Below are 27,772 nucleotides of genomic sequence, written 5' to 3' on the forward strand. Positions count from 1 at the left end.
ATGGGGACAGAATTTAAACTTTAGAACAACCATATGGGTGTTTACCGCATCTTACTAAATAAGGTTTTGGAACCTTAGTTTGCAACTTTATTCTTGTAGAGTTTTATACTCAGTTTGCTGGAGATGTCAATCCCATCAATCTTGTGAGTTTTTTTTCTCTTGTGCTCTTGTATTCCACATCATAGAGTTTCCGTTTCCCTCTGTAAGGGGGGAGGAATTCAAGAAGATAAGCCAGTCAAGATGTATTTGGTTCATTTCTACACTTATATTTAACACATAAAGAAATAGACTATTTCTTTGTTTATATAATTCAGTTATGTCTCACAGAGTTTGGTAACCCAGTAAAATAAAGTGTGGTGAATACCTGCACTTTTATGAGTGTCTTAGTACCAGATTTGAGGGCTAGGAATGAGAAGGACAGTGTTGTACAGCAATAGACTTCTGAGAAAAAAAAATACTCTGCATTAAAATGACATCAATATAGTTTTTTATTGTTTCTAAACAATTTACAGATTAAATGTGCAAACAGGGAGATGGTTTCCTTCACTGCCAACTCTGCAAGCACAATGTGGGAGAGTCAAGCAAGAGTTATATAACTAATTAAAAACAAATTAATTTAATCAAAGCCATTAGGCACTGTGCATCTGCATTATCTATTCAGTTTTACCTTTATTCTCTTCCCCCTGCTGTATTGGTTACATACACTTTATTGTATGAGAATAAACAATTCTTTTGGGAAAGGAAGAATTGTAATGCAAATAAAAACATCAGTGGGAAAAGACAAATATAAACAAAGTACATAGGAAACGTTATTTTTGTACATTATTCAAGGCAGCTAGTTTGAATCTTCTCAGTTAATCATTCAGTAGACAAATACTTTCCTAGTACTTGTGGTCAGCCAGTTTGTTTCAGTGCAAAAAACGCAGCTTTTAGGATGACAGAAGTTTACTATTTGAACAGGTGAGTAAAGGTATTTTATTCAGCCAAGTAATCAACTTCTGAAATCAGACACCTTCGAAACTGGGTGAGGTTTTTTAAGGAGCATTGGGAAACTTCATATTGCTTCAGAACTTTGAAGATTAGTTTTATTGCAATGAAAGCCAGAGGGTTTACAAGTGAACATTAAAACCAGACAACATTTAATATAAAGAATAAATCTTGCAGACACTGTACATAATTTCTGCTTTGGGATTATTATTTAATGACATGATGGAATGAAAGGCTTTGCTTTTATTTGTATGATATTCTCCCTTAGAACAGCTGCTCAAGGCAAAATCCTGCCTTACGATGCAAGGTGTGCCAAGCTGGGAAAAGAACACAGGCAGCCTCTTCCTTTTCCTCATGCACCTGTACAGGTCTGGGTCAGAATGGGACCACGTGTACTGGGAGACTTGAGGATCAGGGTGAAGGGGTGGTCCACAGTGTCTAAGTGAAATTAAAGATGTTGTTTACCTTACTGGTTTGGAGAAAAGGCCCCATCCCTTACTCCACATATGCCTGTGGAGATCTGACTGAGGCCACGTCTATGCCACACAATAGAGTGCCGTGATGGAAACCTCAGGCTGAGAGACCTCAACTAAATGCACACCACGCTATGCCAGGTTTTGTGGGCCTGGAGATACTACAGGTACAACAGTTTATGCTGTACACAGAGTATTAAGTATTGCCAGAAGACCTTCTCCAAAGAAATGGCTAACACCCAATTTCTGCCATCACAAATAAATGTCCATGCTAAATCTAGAACTGGAAGCAGGGGGCTGGGGAACAAGGAACAAGGATGCCAGATTTGGCTGCATGCAAACTTGCAAATTGGATAAAGAGCCAATGGCTGCCAGCTGAGAAGGTCAGATTCTCCTTGTGACTCTGTCAGTTCTAGATCCAAGCCTGCCTTCATGCACCCGGCTCGGAAGCCTTTGCATTATATTCACAAAAAACTTCAGGAAAGGGTGGTGATATGTATGTGTCTGTGCTGCCACCAGTGTTGTTATATACGAAGTTGATGGGACCTAAGGCTAGCCCAAAAGTAACCTCCATTAAAAAAGGTGCCTGGTGCTGTTTTAGGCACTTCAGAGTCTCTTGCCATGCCTCAGCTGAGGCACTGTAGCATATATCTGGGTGATGTTGGCTAAAATGATACAAGATATTTAGGAGACCTTGGGCCCTCTAGAGCAGTAACTTACACTGCTCTTACACTGAGGCTTACACTGGTTACCTGCAATGGCCTGTGTTAAGCTGACTGAATCCTTTGATAGTTATCTAAAAGTTGCGCAGACAGCCTCTAGTCAAAGGAAAGAGACAGGGATGACCATAAAGTAATTCATTTTACTGAAATATAAGTTTCTAAAATGAATGAGAAAATAAGTTTTGAGGTACTTATCTCTCTCCCTAGGTGAAAAAAGGAGCCCACTTGCTCCCATGAAAAAGAATTTCAGACAACTGAAGAGAATGGAAATGAATCTCACAATAAGAATTTGTAAATCCCTGCTTTTCTTGATAAGCCAGAATAAGAACGTCAGCATTTCACCTTATTTCATTCTTGTTTTCTTTTTCATTCAATGTATCGAATGTAAAGATACGACAATATTTAAAAAATAATTTCGAGGTAATTTAAATTATCAGTTTAATTGTACCAGTAATAGTGAACTAGCATTCGTTTCATTAGAAAACTAATCAGTACAAGAGAACAGTCTACAAGAAGAAAAAATTACAAGAAAGGGAAGGCAAAATTATTTAATACATAAAGAACACTTAGACCATTATTTTAAGTACTTTCCCCAGTTAACAAGAAACTTAAAGTCTGGATTAATTATAAAATAAAAAATAGGCCTCTCTGTGAACAAACACAATTATTTGACATAAAGTGCAGCCTGAACTTCTGCTTTATTTACTTTTTTTTTTCTGCAACACTTGTCTGCACTGTTTGATAGACACAAACGTTAACCCTAATGTGATCATAAATACTCAAATGACTGTTGTGTCTGAGATACAACACAATTCCTGCTCTACCCCATCAGAAGAGCTCCATTTCAGAAAACTTATAAACTTATTTATTTAATGTTTGATTATTTAATAATAATAATAATAATAATAATAATAATAATAATAATAATAATAATAATAATAAGTATTATTATAGTAATAAAGTAACTATGTGAAAATTAAAGCTTATCTGTATAATGAAGTGTACAAAGCAATCAGGAATATTCTGCCAAGGTACAGAATCAATAAAGAAACATGAATAGTAGGACTTCTCTTGTGCCTGTAAGGAATGAGGGAAGAAAAGGTTTATATTTGGTAACACATTTTGTAACTGAAAAGTCAGCGAAAAGCCTCACTGGGTTGTTGGAGCAAGGCTGCTATAAGATCAATTGTACCTGTCGTTCAGAAAGGAATTCTAGAAAGAGGAAATAGTTTCCCAGGTATTCAATCCACATTCACTTCATTTTTCATGTTTGTGGAAAATCCATGGAAGACACAGAAAAGTGCATGAGGTCTGTTACGAACCAGGCTGCTAATAATTATTGAAATATGGACCAAATTGTCATACCCAAGAGAAATGTAAGGTAAATCATTACACTCTCACCTACAAAGCATATGCTTATGGATATTTGCATGTTTTGTTTGAAATGAATGCACCTTTCCCAAATTGTATCGAATTATATAATTCACAACTATCATCTTACTTCATAGAATCATCACATATCCCAAATGAGGAAATCCATTTCCTATCTGTTCTTAATTTCTTCATCACCAAATGTTATAAGTCTGCTCTTGGAATCAAATTTATTAAAAAAAAAATGGGGAAAGCATGAGAGTACTCATAGTTATTTTTCCTTTTTTTTTTTTTTTTCATTGGGAGGAAGGGAAATCATTCATTTCACAGAAATAAATCACTTTATGTTAATATGGCTATACAGGCTTACAACTGGTATGAGCAAAAAGACAATACAGACCTGTAAATCCAGCTAAGCAGACTATTTATTAACCCTATGTGGTTGGAACTTTTCTCTTTCTGAGTTCAAAGCTTACTCAGCACTCATGGCACTAAAGAAAAATGGCCTTCTCTGTGAAAAGTAAACTAAAAATTAGTCTAAAAGTGATATTGAACTATAAAATGTCCAAATGGGAAGTCTGAACTTATGATGTGTTTACGCATATTTTATTTGACAATTTTTATGCTAGTGAGTAGTAACAAAATACCAAAAATAGAAAACTGATATGGCACTATTCCCTGGGTGTTTCAGAGGGGAGACAAACACTAACCACAAGTATTGTCGCTGGCACCAGTGGTGGATCTCTACCTAACAGAATTCACTAAACTAAATCACATCTGAAAATTGGTCCATATTACTCCTTGTGTAAAAAATATTGTTTCCTCTTCAAATTTTCGTTTCTGTGGAAACACTTAAATTTCACAATGGACCAAGAAGACACGTGCTGGGAGACACTCTCAACACCCAGTCTCAACAAAAGGAGTATAACTGGCCAGTGATGTTTCTCTGACTATTGATATGGCACCACACATACACAATGTTTGATACTTCCTGTATACTTTACTAACTCCACATTGTAATAATACTGTGATGCTTTCTTACTAGAGAGGGGGAAAAAAAAAAAAGTCTGGGAAAACAAATCATGTGCAGCAGCAATAAAAGCAGTAGATGGAAATGCCAAAATGTCATCAAAGCCTATGGCTTACTTCATGGATGTCCTCTGCTCTGAACATATAACCTACTTATGCAAACAGGAAAATGGAATACAGTAGAAAATTCTCTGTACTCGTTGAACTCAAGTCCTTATTTTGGCTATCAGTATATCTTTAGGACCACAAAGCAAGTAGTGTCTTCTAAGATCAGGCTTACGGAATGATATTCATTTATGACCCATGGAAATATACTTGATATTATTTGTGACAGATATGAAATGCAGTAGTTTATGAGTTTCTTCATTTTTTTAAACCACATACATTCTATTTACTCTACTTCTGCTTTACTGTATCATGTGCATTAAAAACACATAACAAAAATAATCAGAAAATAAAGAAACAGAAAATAAAGAAACAAGAACAAATAGTGTGTCTGCACATGCTATGCTGGCTGAAATGACGAAGCATTCTCAAGTGTAAGTGAAATACTGTAATCTTATTAACTTCTTTGCCTCCTAGAAGTTTGAAAATGACAAATCTATAAGAGCTCCATAATGACTTCCATGCATATTTTTACCTATATCAAATATCACAAACTTTCAAAACCAAACTTCTGTTAATTATTCCAGGAAACCACAAGTATAGTTCTACAACTTTCATCTATTAGTATGAAAATTAAACATAATAAACAAATTTATGAGGTTTTGCTACACTAACTCATATCAACTCTGCCTACAATTACATTTTTTTTTCATCTAATGGAACTGTTTGTTTCATCCAAAGTCTCTTAAGGGCTCCAAGCCAGAATTTAAAATCTCAGTGAGAACATATCCCTTGACTATGGGTAAGAATCTAGTTCTCCACACTGCTTTTGCTGCTATTTCAGAAGATGACAGTAGTTCTTCTCCTTTAAAACTTTTAATATCTTTTAGCTATCATAGAAGAAAAGGAAAATCCTCAAATAAATGAGGTTGCATACAGTTAAGCCATAGGAAGAAACTTTCATTTAAGCTTAAGGGGTAGCGATGGTTTTCCTCAATACTTTAAAAACCATTATTGCCCAGACATCAACATATGGGCCACCTAACTTATAAAACGTATCATTTTTCATCTTATTAAAAACTATTACAGACACTCTCTTTCCTCAAAATGTAATTGCCTAACACCTGGTTTTGACAGATCATGGTTCATATACAGGTATTTTTTTTTTGCACGTAGTAGAATAGTGAGGGACTAGATGGAGACATTCTCTGCCAACAGCTGTGTAAGGTGCCTGCCCTGGCACCCCTGACTTGTTGCCAGTCCCCTGCCTACCTCAGATCTGCTGGTGGAGCTGTTGTGTGAGTGCTTCCTACAAGCCAACAGGCTGGGCTTGCAAATATCTCACTTAGCTTAAGAGTGACAATATGTGTCTTGACCGATAGACCAGTCTCACTTTTGTTCCTGGCAAAATCATGGAGAAGATTGTTCTGGAGGTTATCAAAAAACATCCGAATGACAACACAGTTATTGATCCCAGGCAGCACGGGTTCATGAGGGGAAGGTCCTGCTTAACAAACTTAATTTCATTCTAAGAAAAGGTTAGCCAGTTAGTTGACCAAGGGAAACCAGTCGATGTGATCTTTTTGGATTTCAGTAAAGCCTTTGATACTGTCTCTCACAATATCCTCCTGGACAAGATGTCCAGCAGGATAAACACACAGTGCAGTGGGTGAGCAATTGGCTGATGGGTCCGGCTCAAATGGTTCTAGTAAATGGGGTTATGTCAGGCTGGCAACCAGGCTCTAGCCGGGTTCCATAGGGATCCATCTTAAGTCCAGCACTCTACAATGTCTTCATAAATTAGTTAGATTCAGGACTTGAGGGATTGCTTAGTAAGTTTGCTGATGAGACTAAACTGGGGGGAGCTATTGACACTCTCGAGGGCAGAGAGGCCCTGCAGAGGGATCTGGACAAACTGGAGAACTGGGTAATCACCAACCACATGAAGTTCAACAAGGACAAGTGCTGGATTTTGCAACCAGGACATGGCAAACCTGTCTGTACATACAGACTGGGGGATCAGATGCTGGAGAGCAGCTCTGCAGAGAAGGATCTGGGGTTTCTGATTAACAGCAAGTTGAACATGAGCCAACACTATACCCTAGCAGCCAAAAGGGCCAACCTTGTCTTGGGTGCATCAAGCACAGCATTGCCAGCTGGACGAGGGAGGGGATTGTCCTGCTCTTCTCTGGACTGGCCTCACCTGAAGCACCGTGTGCAGTTCTGGGTTCCACAGCATAAAAAGGATATAAAGCTACTGGTAGGTGTTCAGAAGAGGGCCATGAATTTTGTGAAGGGGTTGGAGAGTAAACCATATGAGGAGCGGCTAAAGTCACATGGTTTGTTCAGCCTGGAGGACACTGAGGGAAGACCTCATCGTTGTCTACAGCTTCCTCACAAGGGAAGGAGGAAGAGTAGGCACCAAACTCAGGATGGTAGTCATGACCCCAAGCCTGTTAGCATTCAAGAAGAGACTGGACAATGCCCTCAGACACATGGTGTGAACTGTGTGGTTGTCCTATACACGGACAGGAGCTGGACTCAGTGATCCTTATGGGTCCCTTCCACATCAAGATATTCTATGTTTCTGTGATTCTATGATGCACTGTAGCTAACACTCTTTAGCATAGGCTACTGCTACATAAGAAACTGAGAGTGCCTGGAGGGGTTGCTTCTGGGACAGCCTCTTGATTTCTAGCTGCCTGCACTTCTCAGTTTTCCTGCACCAGTTCTAGCACCAAGCTATGTTGTTTAACATTAACCTACCCACCATAATAATAACTTTTCAAAACTGTTTATACCTCTGGTTTATACAATATTCTTCAACAGTAAGTGCTATCATTTAATTGGGTGGGGGAAGTTTCCTTTTTTGTTTTGTTCCTGAGACATCTTACTTACTAAATCCTGGTTATAAGGCATTATAATCCAGCTCATGAAACTGCTAGTAAATGGGAGGTCAGTAACCTCTCTGAGGAACGGAAGAATTGAAAGTGGTTTCCATCATAAACACAGAAAGATTTTGGAAGGTGTCTCCTTTGAATCCATTTTAACTGTAACAGAAAGACTATGATAGCCTATCCATACCAAAAACCTGTACCAGCAAACCTTCAGAGCTTTACATTTATACCAATTTCTATTTACTACAATTTCAATTTTGGAAATTACTTTCCATTTATACTGACTCCACAATTCGTCAGAGTTTGTACCTGAATGAAATAAACTATACAGTAAAGGACATTTTTGTTGCTTTATCTATGCTACCAATAGCAATGTTGCTTTGTGCTCTGATTTTTAATGTACCTAATTTACTTAGCTATTCTGACAGAAATTTAGCATATAGACTAGGCTTTGCTTTCATTTCTTTCTTCTTTTGTTTTGTTTCATTTAACTGAAATTTCCTCCTAATTTACTTAAACCAAGCAAAACTAAAATAGGACTTATGTACTCAAAAAAAAAAAGTTTATTTCTATTGGTTTAATTAACTTGTTTCAAAAACAAACACTAAATTAAACAAAGATGTATGCCCCAAAAAATAATTACAATAAAGATAACTTTGTAAAATGTGACATGAACATGATATAGAGGACCACTGTAACGTTGAGCTCTGAAGAAACACAGAGACTCAATTTCAGAGGAAGCTGTTTGTTCTCATTATAAGCTAAGCACATGAAAGAAATCTAAACATTGCAGCACCGCAGTGAGTCAGGTCTGGAGAGTTGCTGACATTAGATGTCAGGCCTGGAGGCCATATAGCCGGAGTACTGCTAACAGAAAGGATCAGGGGAACAGGACATGCCAGCGGGAAGGGCTGATGCTTGACAAAGAGAATATCCCTCATCTTGCATATGTATGTGTGATATTATTTGAACTAGTTTTTGATGAGTTTACAAAGATATACCCTGTCAGCCCTTAGCACACGTACCATTTTCTATTTTAAAGGCTCGTCTTCACTCCCACTGTTTCTGTCTTCAATGCTGAACTCACTGCTGTAATTACTGTAACAACTGTCTGTGTCACAGATTGTTTCTGTAAGTTTGCATAGCATTTAGCCAAAATGAAGCTCTAATACTTCTTGAGGTCATTAATATAATACAAGCAAAAACATAATTATGTATTTATGTGATTTGTCCTTGCCATGTTTGATAAATTTTATTTTATTTTTTAATGACATCTTTGAGTATCAGTTTGTAGTTTTAGTAAAATCACTCTAACATCTTCCTGAAGGGTAACAGCCTCTTGACCTCTTGTGAAAGGCAATGGAAGAGAAAGCAGCATTTCACCCAGAGATGCCTGACTGTGGACCAGAGGAGTATGTGAAGAACTGGTTGACAGTAAGTATTGACAAAATTAGAGAAAAATTACGTTTATATATCACAAGGGTATTTTTTAAAATAGTACACATCATTATACCATGGGAAAACAAAGTTCTGCAGTATTGTAGAGCTTTCTAACAGTAAGCAGTTTGTTCTTCTTTCTTGTTCTTCAAGAATGGTTGCACAGACTGGCCATTTCATATCTGCTCAGTGAAAACAGTGCTTTTCAGGAGCATAAGAGATTTGGGAAGTTTCTATGAACATTAGGGATTATTAATATGCTTCTATAGTAAAATTGTTTGCCTCTTTCATTAATAAAAGTCATTAAAACCAAATATGTCCACTTTTGCCTTGCAAAATAAATAACTTGTATGGTTATTTCTTTACTTTTCAAGTTAGTTGAGATCTTTACATGAGTTAATGACTTACCTTTGCTATTACAGCAACTGGATTGCTTGCCCTTCAACTACCTTGAAGGATACAAATAGCAATTAGCTTGTGTTAGTCATTAGCAACTCACCATTTTAGGCCTTTTGTGCTGCACTGAAACAGGTATATTGGGAAATTATCATGAGCTTTGAATTCTTCTAATTTGTGTCATTCTACAGAAACTGGAGATGACTCGTCATACCTCAGTCACTATGTGTATTTGGTAACTCTTGGCTTTCATGGCTTAAGGAAAAAAAGAAAAAAAGAGCAAATTTGTATTTCCAAGCATGAAATCAGTTCTGTGTGCCCACAGTATTAAGCATATACACAGCACACAAAATACCTGTACCATAATTTATTTGTGACCTTCAGAAATGCTGATGTAACAACATATATTCTCTGTTGAGTACAAAACCACTCAACTTCTGTTGAACTCCTTTGGACTGAGAACTATAAACATAATGACTGTGTACACACTTGATAAGGACACAATTATACCATTTATACTAATATATGTTTATCTCAGTGTAAAAGTGCTTTCCACATATACAGAGTACAAGCCACATCTGTGAAAATGTTACTAAGAGGACTTCTATAAGTGCAGAGTTGCAAACACTGTAGAGTTTGTAGGGCACATGTGCTTTGCTGCTCCTTGTCCTTCCCTGTCCCTGTCCTTCCTTGTCCCCTGTCCTCAATTCCAGAGGTAATGAGGCACAAAGTATGTCATAGGTCAGTACCCGATTGTTAAACCCCTATTTTTAAGTACACTGTGGGTTCCCAGACTAGTTCTCAGACCTTAAAGGAATTGTAGGGAAGGGGATTTCACTTCTCAGAGTTTCCTTTCTTCCACCGCTGAAGTTCTGAAGTACTTTTTTCAATACCCATAGCATTTTTCGACAGTTTATAGGATCTCTGCTGTGCTTTTATTGTCAGAAACATGGAACTGTGTGATTAATACAGTTGCTTTGTCCCTTTTAGAGTTGGAGTACATGCTTCTTCCATATTTGCAGAATATCAATGCCCATTGTGTTGATTTGTGGTACTACAATGAAGGAGAATAAACTAAAGAAAACAGCAATGAAAATCAGCATACGCTATAGGCATTCACAACCCTGTTACACATGGTGTCCCTGTTATCTCTGCTCCAAGAAATGTGGCAAAGGGTTTATGCCATGGTATGCATCTGAGCGAAATACTTGCTATTGCAGATTTTCTTTTTTTGTTCTTGAAAACCACTTCCCCCATTTATTTGTATTATGTACAGCTTTCAAATTATCTTTTTTTTTTTTGCTTTAGTTTAGGGATGTAGATTTGAAAGAAATCTCTTCACTCACTGAATCCAGTCTGGTCTTGCAAACCATTTCATATGATCCCTGTCATAAATTAAACATATTCTATCATTTCTCTTATTTCCTACCTCAGTTACATCATAATCACTGCATGCTTTTTTCTTTTACTTTTGTCTGGGTTTTTTAACATATTTATTACAATTAAATATTGACCATATTGTTCTTAAGCGCAAGGCGGGTTTGGTTTGGTTGGTATGTTTGTTTCTTTTTTTATTTTTTACCTTCCTAAAGTTTGTTTCACTTGCCTTTCAAGAGATCAATAGGCTTCCTATCTTAAGGTTAGTTTGGTCAAACTAAACAACTGTCTGCATTTCCTACTTTAGGATAGACACCAATCCCTTCGTAATTCTGGTAGCTAGCTCTAACATGAATATTTCATGCTTGTATATGTATAACAAAAGAGGCGTACAACTCACTGTTGCTTTATATAATTCCTGTCTCAAAAGTAAATAATCACTTGCCTGCAGTTTCAAAGGCAGGTGCAGTTGCTTTTTCAGTCTCCGTTCTAAATAGACTGAGTTTCTTCTTTGACTATGCTACTGACTCCTGGTTCTATACAGACTATCACCTCATTAAGATTTGTGTAACCTGTGCACTCTCCTTCGTTTTGCTTTTATTTTGGGGACCTTCCAGTTACTATTATTTCACCATATACTGGCTTTGTAATATACTTTCACTGACTATCGTTCTATATAAGACTTGCATTGCCTTTCACAGCTGCAAATATGTATTACTAGTTTTGTAGTATGTGCATGCCAATTTGCTCCATTTTGAATTATTTAATTTTGCTAGATCTAGTAAACGTATCACAGCTTCACACCGTTCTTTTATTGGATAGCAAAACAATGATCAACTGTATTAAAACTAATGTATTTTGGCATGTATCAGCACTTACAAAAACATTGTCATTGAACCTCAATTATATGAATTAAAAAGGCATAACAAAAACTTCTAACACCAATTATATGCCATTATGTTTATAGTTATAGCACTTACGCTTCTCTGCAGTCATGCTAGATGTGGTAGGACAGAAAAACAGGTAATTCTGCAGTCTCATCGGGGGAAGCAAGGTGATATGTCGTTGCGTGTACTTACGTATTCTCGTGTACTTCTGGGGTGAAAAGCATCTCGGACTTTTACATAGTACTGTTCTGAAGTATCTTTTTGCTTAACCTCATGATGCCTTTCTGGACATAGTCTTTCATTTCCTTTGTCTTCAGTTAAGCAATCTCTCTTACCCTCGGTCTCATTGCCAGCAGCCACTTCAGACTGGAAAATCTGAAAACTTGTTCTCCTTCGCGTGTTCCTTAGAGCTGCTTTGGTAATGATGTGTTTGTTAAGAACATTTGAAGCCACTTATTTATTTATTTGTTTATTTACTTACTTAATTACTTATGTATTTATTTGCTTGTTTATTCATAAAACCTCAGTGATTATAAAACCAAGGATGGTTCTGAACTGTCTAAATCCTTTCTCATGGAGCATGCAGCCTCTTAAGGTTGCTTCAATTCTTAAGCGAGCATAAGTTAACCAAAAGTTAGCTTTGGAGTGTCTAGTCTAGAGAACAGCAGTAGACCTCTGTGAAAGCTTCAGACATAAACGGGGAGAACTGGCCTGTTGGGCCTCCTGTAGGATAAAAGTAATGCACTGTTAAACTCACTGAGAGTGACAGTATAATAGGTGATATATTACACATGACACACTCGCTCAGCTCAGTGTGTATACTCAGAAGGCAAAGCTGTTTCACTATCCTTAAGCTTTTATTCTACTCTTCCTCATAGGTTACCATAGGAAAACATGTTTTCTAAAGTGAAGAAGAATCATCATCCCTAATATCAGTAGTAGTCAATATGGCTAAAGAAACTAGAGAAGCTTTTGGACTCCAGGGTTTTTTTATGATTTCTGAAGGTTTTCTGAGCCATAAGCTTGTATGTTTTTGAAGCAATATGCATTAGTCTAATAAAATATACTAACTTTTCATTAAAGATATGTTTGGTGGCAACTTCAAAACAACATGACTATAATCCTCCCACTATAACTTATCTGTGAACATACTCAGTGGTTCACTGTAAGGTAATATTTTGAATGTCCTATTTTTACGCCTGAACATTGGATTTAATATTTCTCCATTAATTCTTATCATGAATTGATTTTTTTTTTACTATGCTACTGTTTTAAGTTAGTAGAAAAGTCAGATTTACTGCCAAGAAAAGATGGAAACTAAATTATTCTAATATTCACTATTTTACCACCAACAGAAATTTTCGAAATATATCACCCTAATTAGAAATTAATGTTTGGACAGAATCTTTAAATGAAGTTGGAGAAGCAAGAAAAGGGGTTGTTTTGGATCCCCTTAAAAAAAAAAGCACACACACACACAAAACACAACAAACAAACAAAACCCCCACCACTAAGACATTCCAAATAGATAGATAGATAGATAGATAGATAGATAGATAGATAGACAGATAAACCCACAGTGCTGAGCTAACAGAATTTCCTTGTTTTGGGCTCCATTGCCCAATTTTTCCTGGTTTTTAGTCAGGCCTGCTTTTGTAGCAGATATTTCCTGCTTGTCTATGTAATTTGTTTTCACATTTGCATCTACCACCTCAACTAGCTTCTCTTTCATATTTCTCACTCTGGATCTAACCACGTATCCATCTTGAAGAAAGAACAGGCTTTACCAGGAAATATGGCTCAGATATAAAATGTATTTGGTAGTCTGGTATGTTTTTATTTTCGCTTGGCTTGTGCAAGCAATTTTCAGAATCTCTTCAAACAATTTATAACACAGTTCCTTCCTGCCCACAAAGGCCTGGAAAGTGACCACAGTCCTACCATCAGCATAGTCTGAGAAGGCATAGGGCTTCTTTCTTTTGTGTGCACAACTCTGTGCATTGGGAAACTAAAACTTTCTGCTCATCAAGGCCATGGGCTTACAACTGTGAGCAAACAGAAATTATACTCTTATCCAAATGTTACTATCTATGGCTTAAAGAAATGTGCAAAACAATGCTTGCTACTCCACTTTTTTGTTTTTAATGAGAGAAGATGAGGCATCTGTGTACTGTTTCTGACAGCCAGAAGTCATGAAAGACATATTCAAACCAGAATAGCTGCAGAGCCGTCCTACTACTTTATCATGGGAAAGTAAAGAGTTTGGAGGGTTTCAAATACACTAAAATCGCTTGGGTTGTTCAGTTTGGGAAAACTGCAGGTGCTACTGCTCTGTATAAATACAGCGAGGTAAATTTTATGAGTGGAAAGAATTTTCTGAAAATTCTGAAAATTACTACAAAAAGAAAAGGGATAAAAGGGAAAAGAAATTCAATATCCTGAGTGACTTGTGACAAAGTTCCTACCTTTCCATCAGAGATCCTTGAACAACTTCCCAGCAGGATATTTTTGTTTCACATCACTTAGAGTCTTTAAACAAGAGCATTATTTTCTTCTCACAGAATTTAGAACACTTAGCTGTTTGAGGCATCAGGAAATTATACTCAATGACTCCAAAAATAATCTTCCAGACAGTGTATGGCATTAATCTCATTTTCCTACAGTATAATAAACTGTAAGAGTCTAGATTAATTCTGTTTACCTAGACTCTTCCTAAAGCTAAAGTAAAAAGATGGGCAACTTCAGAAGGTGATACATACCATCCTAAACTGTATATCTATTACAGAAATGTTTTTTCTCTAGGGGTGCTTATGATTTCCCATTGACTGTAGGGAACACCTAGAGATTAAATAAGACATCTTTAAATGGCTGAAGTTACACGAGGTGAATGCTGTCATATTTTCTGTTACTGCTAGGATATCAGTAAAGGTTTCACCAAGCCAGAAGTTTGTAGTCACTTCTTATGTTTGAATCTCACTTATTATTGATATTATCTTCAAATATATCTCACAAACTCTTCTTGTAATATGCTGGATAACTGAGTGAGAAAAAAAAAAATCTCTGTTTTTATAAAATAATTTGTTCTGCGTATTAGAAGGTATTACAGTAATTTTTATACAATAGTACTCTGGGAAAATGAAACAAAATAGAGGAAAATGTAAACATGAAGTACAGACAGTCCTGTAGATTGGCACAGCTACATAAAAATCCATATAGGTCAATGTCCATCTGTTAATGTGGTATCTTCAATCAAATGTATAACTCAAGGCTAGGTCTTCAGTATTCATGTAGGATAGAGAAGGTATGTTAAGCATACTTCTTTTTTTGCTGGAAAATAAGAGGAGAAGCAAATTCAGTGAAACCACTGCCTCCTGTCCACAGACAGAAGAGAGAGAGAGAGGCGGGAGGAATATGTTGAGCATGTTGACTGGTTCAGAATGTGCACTGAAATATATGTAGATCCTGAATGTTTTATGCTTCACAAGAAATAATGAGAGGGTAAACTGCTTTCAGCTTCTCTCTATGTCTGCTACAATGATAAAGACATACAACCACAGAATAATTTCATTTGGAGAAGTTTTCTGAAGGTCACTTAGTCCAACCTCTTGCTAAAAGCAGGTGTAGTTGGAATGGGTTTCTCACAGTCCTGTTCAATCAAATTTTAAATATCTTCAAGGGTGGTGCAGCCTTCTCCAATGTTTGTTCATGCTCATGCTGAAAAATGTTAATCTTATATCTAACCAGGATTTGACATTTTCCAATTTGTGTTCATGGTTACCTGTGCTATCACTTCTCCCTTAAAAACCCAGTTCTCTGAACCTGCATGCATCTGCCCCTGGTCATAGTGGTGGTCCTTTACCATACTCACTCCAGTATGTCCATCTTCATGTCTTGTACTGGTAGTTCCCAAATGCCACCCAATACTCTGGTTGGGGTCTCATTGGTGTAGAATAACTACTTCCCTGGACCTTCTGGCTACATTCCTGCTAATGAAGGCCATTATGCGTCTGGCCACCTTCTTAGCAAGAAGGGCACACTGCTTAATTAGGTTCAGCTTCTTGTCTACCTGGTTACCAGTCAGCAAGAGTGAACAGAGAACTTCTAACTGAATTTAAATGCAAAAGGAAGTATAAAGGAAGTAGAAGGATGATGGTCTGCCATGAAATTCTCTAGCTTGCTTGATATCTTTAGGTAAACTGTGAAACTGACTTTCACTTGTGTATTTCTCTTATCACAAATGAAGAATTTCAAGTTTGTTTGTTGCTCTAGTTATTCAAAGTATTTCCGAGTTGGTTAGCAGTGGTAAAATGCACTGTCCTGCATTTATTTCAGTGTTTGTTTTTGCTTGTACTTTCCTGACATGTGTTTCCAAAACATTTGACTGAGAATACCAGGCTGACATCTGTGTTGATAGTATTGGGAAAAGTAAACTAGTCTCCATATATGAACGACAAGGTCCACACATTTCTAGAGAGATGTGGAAAAATAAAATTAGCAGCTGAAAAGCTCCAGACAATATTATTTGTAGCTTACTCCCTTCAATTTGCTTCTCAGCGTCTTATAATTCTGAAAAGGAATAAACCAGCACTGAATAGAACAGGTCCATGGAGCCATGGCATTATGCTCTTTAAAGAAATCCTCTCTCATAGCAAAAAAAGTGTATTTTCCTATCATATTCAGAATTATTCATTCTAGGGCTGAATATTTTGTTTCTATGAGCTTCTGGATACAGCTGTCTGAAGCAACTTTTTTTAGTCTACCAAAAATAAAAGTTCTGAAAAAGCTGGAGTAAGAAAATATTTGGAGTCTCCTTTTTTTATGTTTCAGCGAATTTAAATGGCTAAATGAGTGAATAAATATTTTTTTCCTAATTACTTCACTTTTAAGAACATATTTTAAGTTATTTAGAAAGCAAAAGTTTGTTCCAAATTGGTAAAATCAAGTGTATTTAATTATCTTTTTTTTTTTTTACTACCCAAAATATTACCTTGAAATCACATGCTGGTTTTGGCCAACTAGCATGTGACCTTTTGCTGAAAAAAAAAAAAAAAAAAAAAAATTACTAAAATACACGTTTGGCAGGACAGCTATCAGAATCTCAGAACTTCCAAGAAAGAGAGAAACTGACTCCAGATATCCTTCTGTTAAGTAAAGATGCTGGGCATCAGGAGTGAAGACTGATTAGGTCAAAATACATTGTCCCTCTTCCGTTGATCAGAGTTCCTAATAGAAAAGAAGTGTCTTGCACTACTTTTTCTTATGATGTAGAAAGAATGCATGGTAATATAAGACTCCTGCTGGTGTAGTTTAAAGATCACCTATATCTGGGACTATGAAATTATGGTAATATCAGCTTTGACAAATGTGAATTGTGATAGCATGAGGAACTGGATGTCTTTCCTCCTTGTCATCTATACGTACCTAAATATCTCTGTGGTTTTAGAAGAAAAGATGCACCACATCCCTCTCACTGAATGTAAAGAACAAGTCTTCACCAAGTGGAAAACATCCCCATAGCATCTGAAAGTAAATTGTCACAGAAAACTACAGCCAGTTCCACACATTTCCTCATAAAAACAGCAATCGGTCTCAATGTTTACAAAATCATTTTTCATTTATTTGTAAAATCACTGTGTGAGCAGTATTTAATCGCAGCTAGGACATATGTAGGGCAAAGTTTGTAAGTACATGAGGAAATGTTATACTTCATTAGATCAACAAGTACAGATGAAAAATTTCATGATTTCGTGAAAGGTTTCAGATAGAATTCATACTTCAAACTCAGAAAAAGGACACAGAGAAGGATGCATGTAACCAAAGTTTTGCTTTTCTTTTTTTCTTCTATTATGGTAAGCAGTCTTATACAAGATGTTATTGTAATTTACAAACCTTTTTGTGTTTTGTCTTTGAGCAATGCAACTTGTGTAAATACTTCAGACTGAAAATCTACTCCTAATCAGTTGTTTAAGGGAGAAAAATAATGATAAGTTACAGCATGTATTGCTGCTACAAAGTTAAATGTAGTTTAAAGAAATGAATCTTAGTCATATTGTCAATAAAATTTTCTTTATGATCACCACTCTTCACTCTTCTTCTCAGAAACTAAGTAGAAAGAAGAAATCACATATTAGGGCCAAAGAAGACAAATAGAATATTTACTTATTTCACCTTCTTATTCCAGGAACTTTTATGATAACTGCCCATAAAACAGTCTGTCATGTAAGAAAAAGAAAATAAATAATTGTATGGAAAGCTATATTTTAGTGTCTTACAGTTTTCACTCCATATTTTTGGGTTTATTGTTATTTGTACATAGATACAATTTTGGCATTTTATATCTATAACAGAATTTTGTTTATACATTACACAACCTTATATATGTTAAAGAACTTTGTACAAAGTTGACTCGAAGAATGACTTGCATCAAAGTTGTGTGCAGAAATGTCTAGGAAGAATTATTTGCAGTTTCATTCCATTTTCTGAAAGTCAGTATGTAACAACATGTCAGCAGCTGCAGATACAACTACAACTATACTGAGGTGCTTGTTTGTGTGATTGTTTTAACAACAATGACAAAAATAACTGACATTTTTACAGGTAAAACTTCTACATTTATTGGTGTACTGGCACTTACTGGATTTTATAAATTTAATAAATATTTTTTAAATATTTAAATCTAGTTAAGACTAACCCTGCTCTTCTCCCCTGTGTATTTACGTTGTTCAATGGAGAGGGTTTAGGCTGCTCAGTGCCTTATAGCATTTAATCCAAAAATCTCTGTGGCAGTTTCAGCTCTCTGAGATGAGTAAGGTTGCTTTCTAATCTGCACTCACTATATTCAGTTCCTAAATAACAGTGAGAAGCACAGCTGAGACAATCCTGGATGTGTCCTACAGGATTTGTCTCAGAAAGCATGACGTCCCCCCTCAAGTGGGCATTTCCTCTGCAGTGTGAGGGAACTCTCAGCTTTCCCTTCAAGCAAATAGCAGTATCTCCAGAAACTGTCCACATAGAAAACATCCTCCATCTCTGACAATTACTATCACATCAGTGAAATAATTGGAACTACACTGATCTGCAACAGCTAAAGGTTTTGTCACTTGTGCCTTACATAAAATAACACGTGTGTAGGTCTTTTATTAACTTATGAAGTACATTTTTTTACATTTTAAATTCACACAGCCAAAGAAACTTTTTGTTAATTGCTTCTATTTTAATCAAGCTGTCTTACTAAGGAGTACCAAGGGATGGGTTTCTTTCCAGAGGAGAAAGCCCAGCAGTAACACTCCCACTGATTACAAATCCATGTGAATGTAGAAGCTCTGATGTTGCTCAGTAGTTATGAATGTTTAACGTCAGTCCAGCCAATGCACTTCTGCTGTTTATCTTTAGATAGTACTTGGCTTTGTTTTTATTTTTATGATAAAAGTGTGAAAACCTGTAGAGAATTAAGTATATCAATATTTCCAAGGGATTATAAATAGAAAATCTTCAGACATATCTGCAAGCTGTTGACTTCATTTTTTATTGTGAAATCACAGTGGTTTTGGAAAATAACTGTGCTATTTCAAAAGAATATTTTTTTTTGCACTTTGTGACACTGTAACACTCAAATATAATGGTTTAAATGTAAGTATATGAGATAATTTTCATTATGCAGACACTTAAGAGCTAGTATCTTGCCATTTTGTACAATAATAAGGAAAAGTGTAGAAAGAACAGGGTGAGCTAGATCTGTTCAAGTTCCAAAGACACATAGAAACAGAAAAGACCAACTTATTACAATTTTCCATACACAGATGTCATGTTATGCCACCACACTTCAAAATAATAAATAAATCACCAAAGCATATTATGTCAGAATTTTAAAACTACCCTTAAAACAATATCACAGTCTGCACTTTCTAGAACAGATATTTACTCTGCAATAAAACAGGAACAGCAAAAGCTCATAAGGCCTTGTGCTCTTTGGCTTTCTGGAGTTTGGCAGGCTGTTCATCCACCTGACACAATTAGTCTCAACAATTAGACAATATAACAACAGAAACATATGAACTCTTTCTGAGAATCACTTTATCATATGTTACACGAAAATATTGGAGGGCTAGGAAATGGTCAGACTGAAAGTTCAGTTCATTATTATTTACAATACAGCATGCATTAGTCTAAATGGATTCTATGAACAGCTATGCCATCTGTTGTTTAAAAAAAAAAAAAGAAAAAACAGAAAAAGATAAAAATGAACTTAATTTGTTTCAGACAGCTATGGGGTGGTCAGGCTAGAATACTTGGCACAGAAGATGCTTAGAATTGAGAATTGGAAAGAAGTTTGCATCTGGGCTCTGCTCACAGCTTATTTAACTCATCTGTAACTGCCTTTGTTATCGTGAGCACTAAAATATATTTCTGCAGTTCTCCTTTGGGCTCACTGTGGCTATTCCTGACTACCAAGAGAGGGGTCAAGGCTATGCTGGTCCCTCCATGGCTGGTACAGGGAGTCTGGGGCAGCAGTTTTCTGTAAGCGAGGCTTTCCCTGCAGACTGCAGTCTGCCAGAGCTAACCCGGCTGCCAAAAGAAAAACAACAGCAGGGAGCAGGACTCCTGCATGCCAAGTGTTAACCAAGTTCTACAGTCAAGTCTCTTTTTTGCCTCACAGGGCTACAATCTGTCAGGCCAGGATGGCGTTTGGATTTTCAATAGAAGAAATTTTGGGGACCAATGCACTAGGAAAAGGTGAAATATAGTTGCTGCTGTCATCAAAAGTGCTTATCTTGGCTGTGTTCACAGATGGGGGACACAGCTCACACCACAGCTGGGGAGATTTCAGTGGTGGCAGATCCCTTCACACCAACATCACAAAGCAATTTGGCCTTATCAGTGCTGATAAGACATTATTTGCATTTGTACCCAGGACTGCAAGACATAGTATAACCAAGATGGATATTTGAGATTCATTAAATAGCTTCCTGTGGACTCCTGTCTGAAGTAAACAGATTTGAAATCTACATATGAAAGAGCTTTTACAGCTATGGATTTTCATGAACTTTCAGAGATATTTGTGTTGGTGAGGCATATCTTACACCTGAGGAAAGCCAATGCTGCATGTCTTCTCCTGTACTTTATTATCATTATGCTATCAAGAGAATATGGTGAGGATTCAATGTCTTATATAAGTTTCTAGGATATACAATACAGAAATCATCTTGCAAAGTTAATAAAAAGCTCTTGGCTACCTTTAAATTTACCTGGCTTTTAACTAACTTAGAAGTGAAAAAAAAAATTAAACCTTCACTGAAATGAAATGAATTTGAGACACTTCCTGAAGACTTTGTTGACATAAATCATTACAATCTTCCCTACAGAATTTTTTCCTCAGGTGATAGGTATAATAAAGACAAAAGTCTTCATTTCTCAAATAATTCAAGTGTAATGTAATAAAGTTACTACTATAAGTTTAAACTTTTCCTTCTATTATCCAACTGACATAAGAAGTCAGAATGCTGACAAAAAAACAGCAAATTATTTGAGCCTTTAACCAGATACTGAAGTTTTTAGAGATAAAAATTAAGTTTAGTAACTTCCTGCCATGAACCTTTTCCCTGTCTCCCCACCTGCTTTTATTTTTCACTTACTGACCTGCTTGGCTATGATCTGTACTGAAAATAAAATCAAATGATACATGGAGATACAAGCCAACATTTCTAGCTCAATTTTTGCAGAATTCTTACACTTAATTTGAGTAAGATTTGGTAAAGTCTGTACCTAGGCTGAAACGAACTTTCAAACTTACCAAGGTTTGTCTAACACTAATAATCCTGGGCAACAACTGTGGAAGAGCTTCAGGGAGCTTCAAATCCCTACAGTGACGTGTTTGCACTACCATTCACCTGGGAAGTCAGCTCATGCTAGCGTAGCTCCTTCCCCCCTCACATCTGTCATAGGGTACATCCATACTTGCTGTATAGATAACAAAAGTGTGCCTTTGTGTGAAAGCCACGTAAATTTGGTGAAAACCATGCCTAAATGCAAAAAAAAAAAAAAAGCACCTTGGTATAATTATCTTGTAATCGTTGAACATTGACTTGAAAGGAGTTGCACCTATTTACACTACAAAATGGTCTTAGTTTACAACGTTTTGTTCTTGAAACTGAACTGTTCCACAGAAGAGCTAAACAGAAACCCTGCAAGAGATTGCCAGTGCAAACAGCAAAGTGTAACTGGCTTTCTGGGGATGTTTAGGCTCTGGAGTAAGGCTGTGAGGCAAGCAGAGGTATTGCCTCATTTTCCTTTAGCCCCCTTAAGGCACAAACAGGGATTTTTGTCTCAGACGGGGCACTCAAGTGAAATCAACCTTCATATAAGACAAGGAATCTGAAGGCAGTGATTTAGACATTTTTATATGCAGACTGAACCCATAAATTAAACAAGACTTGCATTCTGATATTGCATTACTATAACACATTATTGTGCAATTATTGACTTACAGCATTCCCATCCAATATTCAGCATTCCTTGAACCTGGAATAAAAAATACATCTCAAACCCAGCTGGGCCAGGTTTGCTGAATAAATTTTACAAATATGTAATGTGTTCCACAGATTTTTAAAGATCTTCCCATTTATTGTAAATATTCCATTATTCTTTTCATATATCATTTCTAGATCACTTCAGCCTTTTTTTCCCCGTTTTGACAGTTTAAGTAGGACTTGAGGGATCTCTTAACCTCAAATGTGAAAACTTTGCTTAAGAAGCTGTTGAATAATTCAGAGATATACAGCATTTTGTTTTTCAGCTCGTGTAAAAAGGCATGACTTCTTTACAGTTAGTTCAGGTATCTGGTGTTAAAAGTCAAATGAAACATTTACTCTGACTTTAAAAAAGAAAAAGGTTAGTGTGACTTTGTTTTAAAACATGCTGTTCTTTTGAAGTTGCTATACATGTCTCTATCAAAAGGAGAAAAAAAATAAATATTTGGCATTTTCTTCTTATTTTCCTGCATCTTATCTAGGAAGATGAATCCTTCAAATCACTATGTAACATATATAACATCTATTACACATAACCATTACCTGTTACCATGCTTTGGCTGCAATACATCTTACAGTTCAGATGAGGGGTTGGCCAGTTACACATATGATGTGAGTAGGTATGTCAGCTCTGAACCCGACCTGAGGTCCCCAATGTATGTTTTACATTTTGTAGTTAGAATGGCAATTGTATTTCTGAATGCTTTGTTTTTTTGCTTTCCAACTGGAACAGAAAGTTGCAGGATAAAAGAAGAGATGTTTTAGAACATTGTTATCCTCTATCTGTTGCTACTAGAAGGTGGTTGGTTTTAAAACACATCTTTTTTGAGACTTTAATCTAATTTTAGAATTCATACATGTGACAGAGTTTTCACTTTCTTCTTCTGGAAGGGAGGGGAGGAGATGGAGAAGAGAGGAAAAGGGGAGGGAGAGGGAGAGGGAGAGGGAGAGGGAGAGGGAGAGGGAGAGGGAGAGGGAGAGGGAGAGGGAGAGGGAGAGGGAGAGGAGAGGGAGAGGGAGAAGACTCTCCAAAAACAAGTAGATGTGGAAAGCAACTAGGAATTCAAAACTGACATACGAGACTCTTTTTTCATTAGATTACTACCTAATTAGTGATGTGTGTGCTGGCTAGGTAGAATGGGCCAGATTCTCATTTGGATTAAGTTGCATTGGTCAACACAGCTAAGACTATTCATATAACTGGCTCAGCATTTACCTCTGCATATGAAGGGAAAAATGAGTTTGATATGTTATGTCTGGAAAATCTTGTTTTGGAATTTTTTTTTTTAATTCAACATACTCATTTTAAATATGAGCAGTATACATAATACTAGTAAGTACTGAACTCTTTACATTATATCTTTAGAAACAATTTCATGTCATGAATGACTGATAGGGAAATATCAGGTAAACTCAACAGAGGAAGAGCACCAATACAAGCAATTATTTTTGTCAGAGCAAGTGGCATTTTTTCCAATTATTCAGTTTGCATTTAATCAGTGCATGTCTAAGTTAGAGTCAGAACTTTCTATCATGTGCTATGCTTCTGGACTCCCTGATTCTATCAGTTGTCATCATGACAATATAAAGAAATGGAAAATCATGCCTTACTTAAAACACACATATGATTCTGATTTATGCTTGCTTACCACTCTGCAAAACTGACCACTCACAGAAGTGTCTCGAGGGAAATGCAACGCAATTACAGCTCAGATACTTATCTCGCATTAAGCCAAGAGACTTATATCAAAAATCTTTAATGGAAGAGAAAGGATATATTTGCCATTCAAAGCTACACACTCTTATTCTTGCTTTGACACTCTGTGATCGCTCCCTGACTTTCCAACAAATGCCTTTCATTTCTGATGCCAACATCATCTGATAGTAAAATACCATGTATGACAAAAGCCTAATGCTGTATAGAAAATATGTCTACAAGCCTATCTAAATAAATTACTTTTTATTCCTGTATATAACAAATTCAGTCATTCGAAGCCTATAGCAAGTTCTTGTTAATTTGGAAATACACTTAGCCAGAATATAATTGTGGGTAATGCAAATCTGGGTGACTGTGGCTGGCCTAAAATTTGTTGTCAGCAGGAAGAAGATTAATTTAATTTACTCTCTTTGTCATGTCTCACTGGCTTCCTGTCTTTTTTGCTTGTTATCTCCAGTGAGCTGCTGCTGTCACTCTCAATGCACTTTCTACTCAGTTATTTGTTATCTGATGGATCTGTCTACACATTTTCCCAATATGACATTTCCCCCCCCCCCGAACCAAAGCTGTTATTACAAAGCCTACACTATGGGAGAAAGCCTAGGCTGAACTTAGAAATGTAAAGAAAGAAAGAATAAGATTTATACTATTCCAGAACAATGCTCCTGCCCAAGTACTCTGAGGAAAACAGCCTTTTTTCTTGTATTTTTTCCATGTAAATAAAAGAAGTAGAGATAAGATACGAAAGCATGTAGTTATATGCTCCAGGCCTTATGTCTCAGTTGTTGCATCTGTGGTAAAGCCCAGGAATAACAGGACCACTCCACTGTGTTCAGAATAATACGGTACATAGATGAAAAAAGGGCATATTTATTGTATTTTTTCTGTATGAACCTGTTTGCAAAGTGTTCTTGGGTCAGAGGATGTGGTGTGTCCTTCCTGCAGTGCTGGATTTTCACCGGATTAGCCACTGTAAGAGGACACCCACCTTTAAAACGTATATTGTATGTGTATATACATGTGCATATGGAAGTGCTATTCCAGCTACATTATCTCTGTCTGACTTGTATTGCAGATTGCTCGGTAATACAGCTCTGTAGAGATTTAGGGACAAAATGAGAGGGCCAGGGTCAGCCTGCCTTGTTCCTTCCCCAGGGGAGCAAAGGAAAAGCTACCGTATCATTTTATACCCTCCAGCTACCTATAGGATATGCTTAAGTGCTTCACTGAATTGCCTTTAGCAGTTGCGCTAACTGAATGAGTATACAGCACCAAGTGAGTGACAAAAATCTGTCCTTGGTGACTATTATTACAACATATGAGGGTCTTAACTACTTAATTTCTCCCAAGGCTAAGAAAATTTCAGAACTGAGGGTGACCTTTTAGTGTGCTTACACACCATACATGTTCTGTTATAAGAGTAACTTCCTTTAAGTACACCAAAACAAAAAATATATTATCACAGGTGTCCTGCTTTGGTGTAGGACAGAGGCTGTTCACCAAGGCCAGCTTTGGTGAAGGACCTCAACTCTGTAGGTTCCTTTTATTGCCAGCAGAGACTGATGTCCCAAACAGGCAACCATAAGAACCCCAGCTGGGCTCCTATCCTACCTGAAATTGCCTCCAGGAGAAGTTGTGTTCTCATCGTTGACTACAGAGGGAATCAGAGGAAACCATGCTTCTTACGATGGCATAGGTCTCTGTTAGTTCTCCACATAAGTGTTAAGCTTCAAATGCTCTTCAGAAATGCGTCATTGGTTTCAGGTGTGTTAGAGGTTACACTTATTTAAGACTGTCAGAACATGAGTTGATAAATCATATGAGGCCTAAACCTGGGCAGCAAACAATAATAGAGAGAGAATATAGAGACTTGGCAGGGATATAATAATGTTTTCTCAGAATCTACCACCTGAGCTTCAAGTGATTCCTGGCTTAGGGAAAGAGAAAATGACTGATAGTTTATACTTCTTTAAAGATCAGTCCTGAAAAATACTGTGACAACAGTCCACTCTCTGATCTGCCAGCTTCCAAGCTAGCAGCCTAAAGTTCACCTTTGGGGGTCTATCTGCACATACACCCTGGCAGGACAGAATAAAACTACTTGATTTATGGCTCAGTAAATCACCTGCTTTGCATTGCATGAAGTGATAAAAAGGTATTATCAAAGCAAAAAATACGGATCATACTCTGGTTGTTATATAGAAAGCTCAATCTCCAAAATTAGTCATGACCTGCAGTAAGCAGTGTGCTATGTCAAGAGCATCTCTAAAGGGAAAGTTACTTATCACTGCTAAAATATAAAAGAAAGTTCTCTCACCATTCCTGGAGTGAGTGGGATGACAGTGAAGAAAACCCTTATATTCTTTCTGGAATAATGAGCTGACAATACATTGCCACTTATAGACAGTTGTGGCAAAGCTCCTCTAGCATTAGTCTCATCAATTTTTGCTGTTGCCCAAGCCAGCTGGAAATTTTCTGCCGGAACATTGATTTAACTGTTCTTTAAAAAGAAGCAAATGAACAACAACAAAAAAATCTGATATGTCTTCAAAGACAGATTTTTCTATTACAGGAAAGTGGTAGCTTTACTACCTTAAAAGAATGCTAGCTTACTTTTTAAAAATACTACACACATTTATCAGTGAGAAACAGACACTATAACCACTGTTCTTACAGTTTACTCTGTAGGTGAGATATGGTCCATATAGTGCCTTTTCAAACATATGTAGAACACATAAGCACATTCTCAAAGTATCCTGGAAGGTCACTGTAGCTAACAACACCAAACAAATGGAACAGGAGACCATTTTTAAGCAGAAAGAATAAAGAAGGAGGTATAAAACCCAAAACTTTAGTTTTTACTAAAGCAGGGAAACTTGAAGTTGAGAATGAGCATAATTTGAAATTATCTGACAAATAAATGCATATAGCTGGAGACTGTAATAAATCATGAAATCAGGGTGTGCTATTTTATTTCCATTGCTTAATACAAGAGTCAATGTTGATAATATTACACAGTATTAGTGTGACCAGAACTAACATTCTGAGCTTTAATGTACTATTCAATTTCACTTCTGTAATCTCTGTAATGGCTTTAGGTGCCATTCATGCTGTTAACTCACACACAAACCAACCACAATATTTTTTCAAATTACAGTCAACAAACCATCTTTGTTTTGCAGAGCTCGAGAAAGCAAGCAAAACTCACAGCTTTCCAAGACTTTTCCACCACTGTTTATTCATTTGTTTGCCATTTTCACTTGCCATCAACATCATTGTTTAGTGGAGCAGACTGGGGACAGGGTGGTAGCTAATTCCTGAAACAGCACACACTCAAATGTCTGAACCCATACAGCTGAAGGTTCAGTGTTCAACAATCATTTAATTCTAGTTTAAGTCACTCAATAAAACATAATCCTTTTTTTCCCACTGTGTTTACTACAGTCAAGAAGAAATGAAAAAAAGTATCCTTGTAGAAAATCTTTTGCTAAATTTTTACTGTTTCACATATGAGAAAAACATATCTGAAAGTAACAGGTAATTACTTTTAAAATAATTGTTGCATGACAGGAAGGAGAAATACACAATATACATACTGTCATGAAAGACAAAAGTGAATTTAATTTGTTACATGTACATTTCCCACAAGAAAATCAGGCTTTTTCACAATACCTTAAGCCAGATTCTGAGAAGCACTTAAGAAAGGACTGGTCTCAGTTGAATAGCTAGGATTATTTTCATACAGCAAGTCAAATATGCACTATACGAGTGGCAAATGCCACCTTCATTACAAAAAGACACTTCAGGATACTTTAAAGCATTTGCATTTTTATTGTGACTATTTGCTG

Source organism: Patagioenas fasciata, chromosome 1 (genome assembly GCF_037038585.1).
Source record: "Patagioenas fasciata isolate bPatFas1 chromosome 1, bPatFas1.hap1, whole genome shotgun sequence".
NCBI classification, from domain to species: Eukaryota; Metazoa; Chordata; class Aves; order Columbiformes; family Columbidae; genus Patagioenas; species Patagioenas fasciata.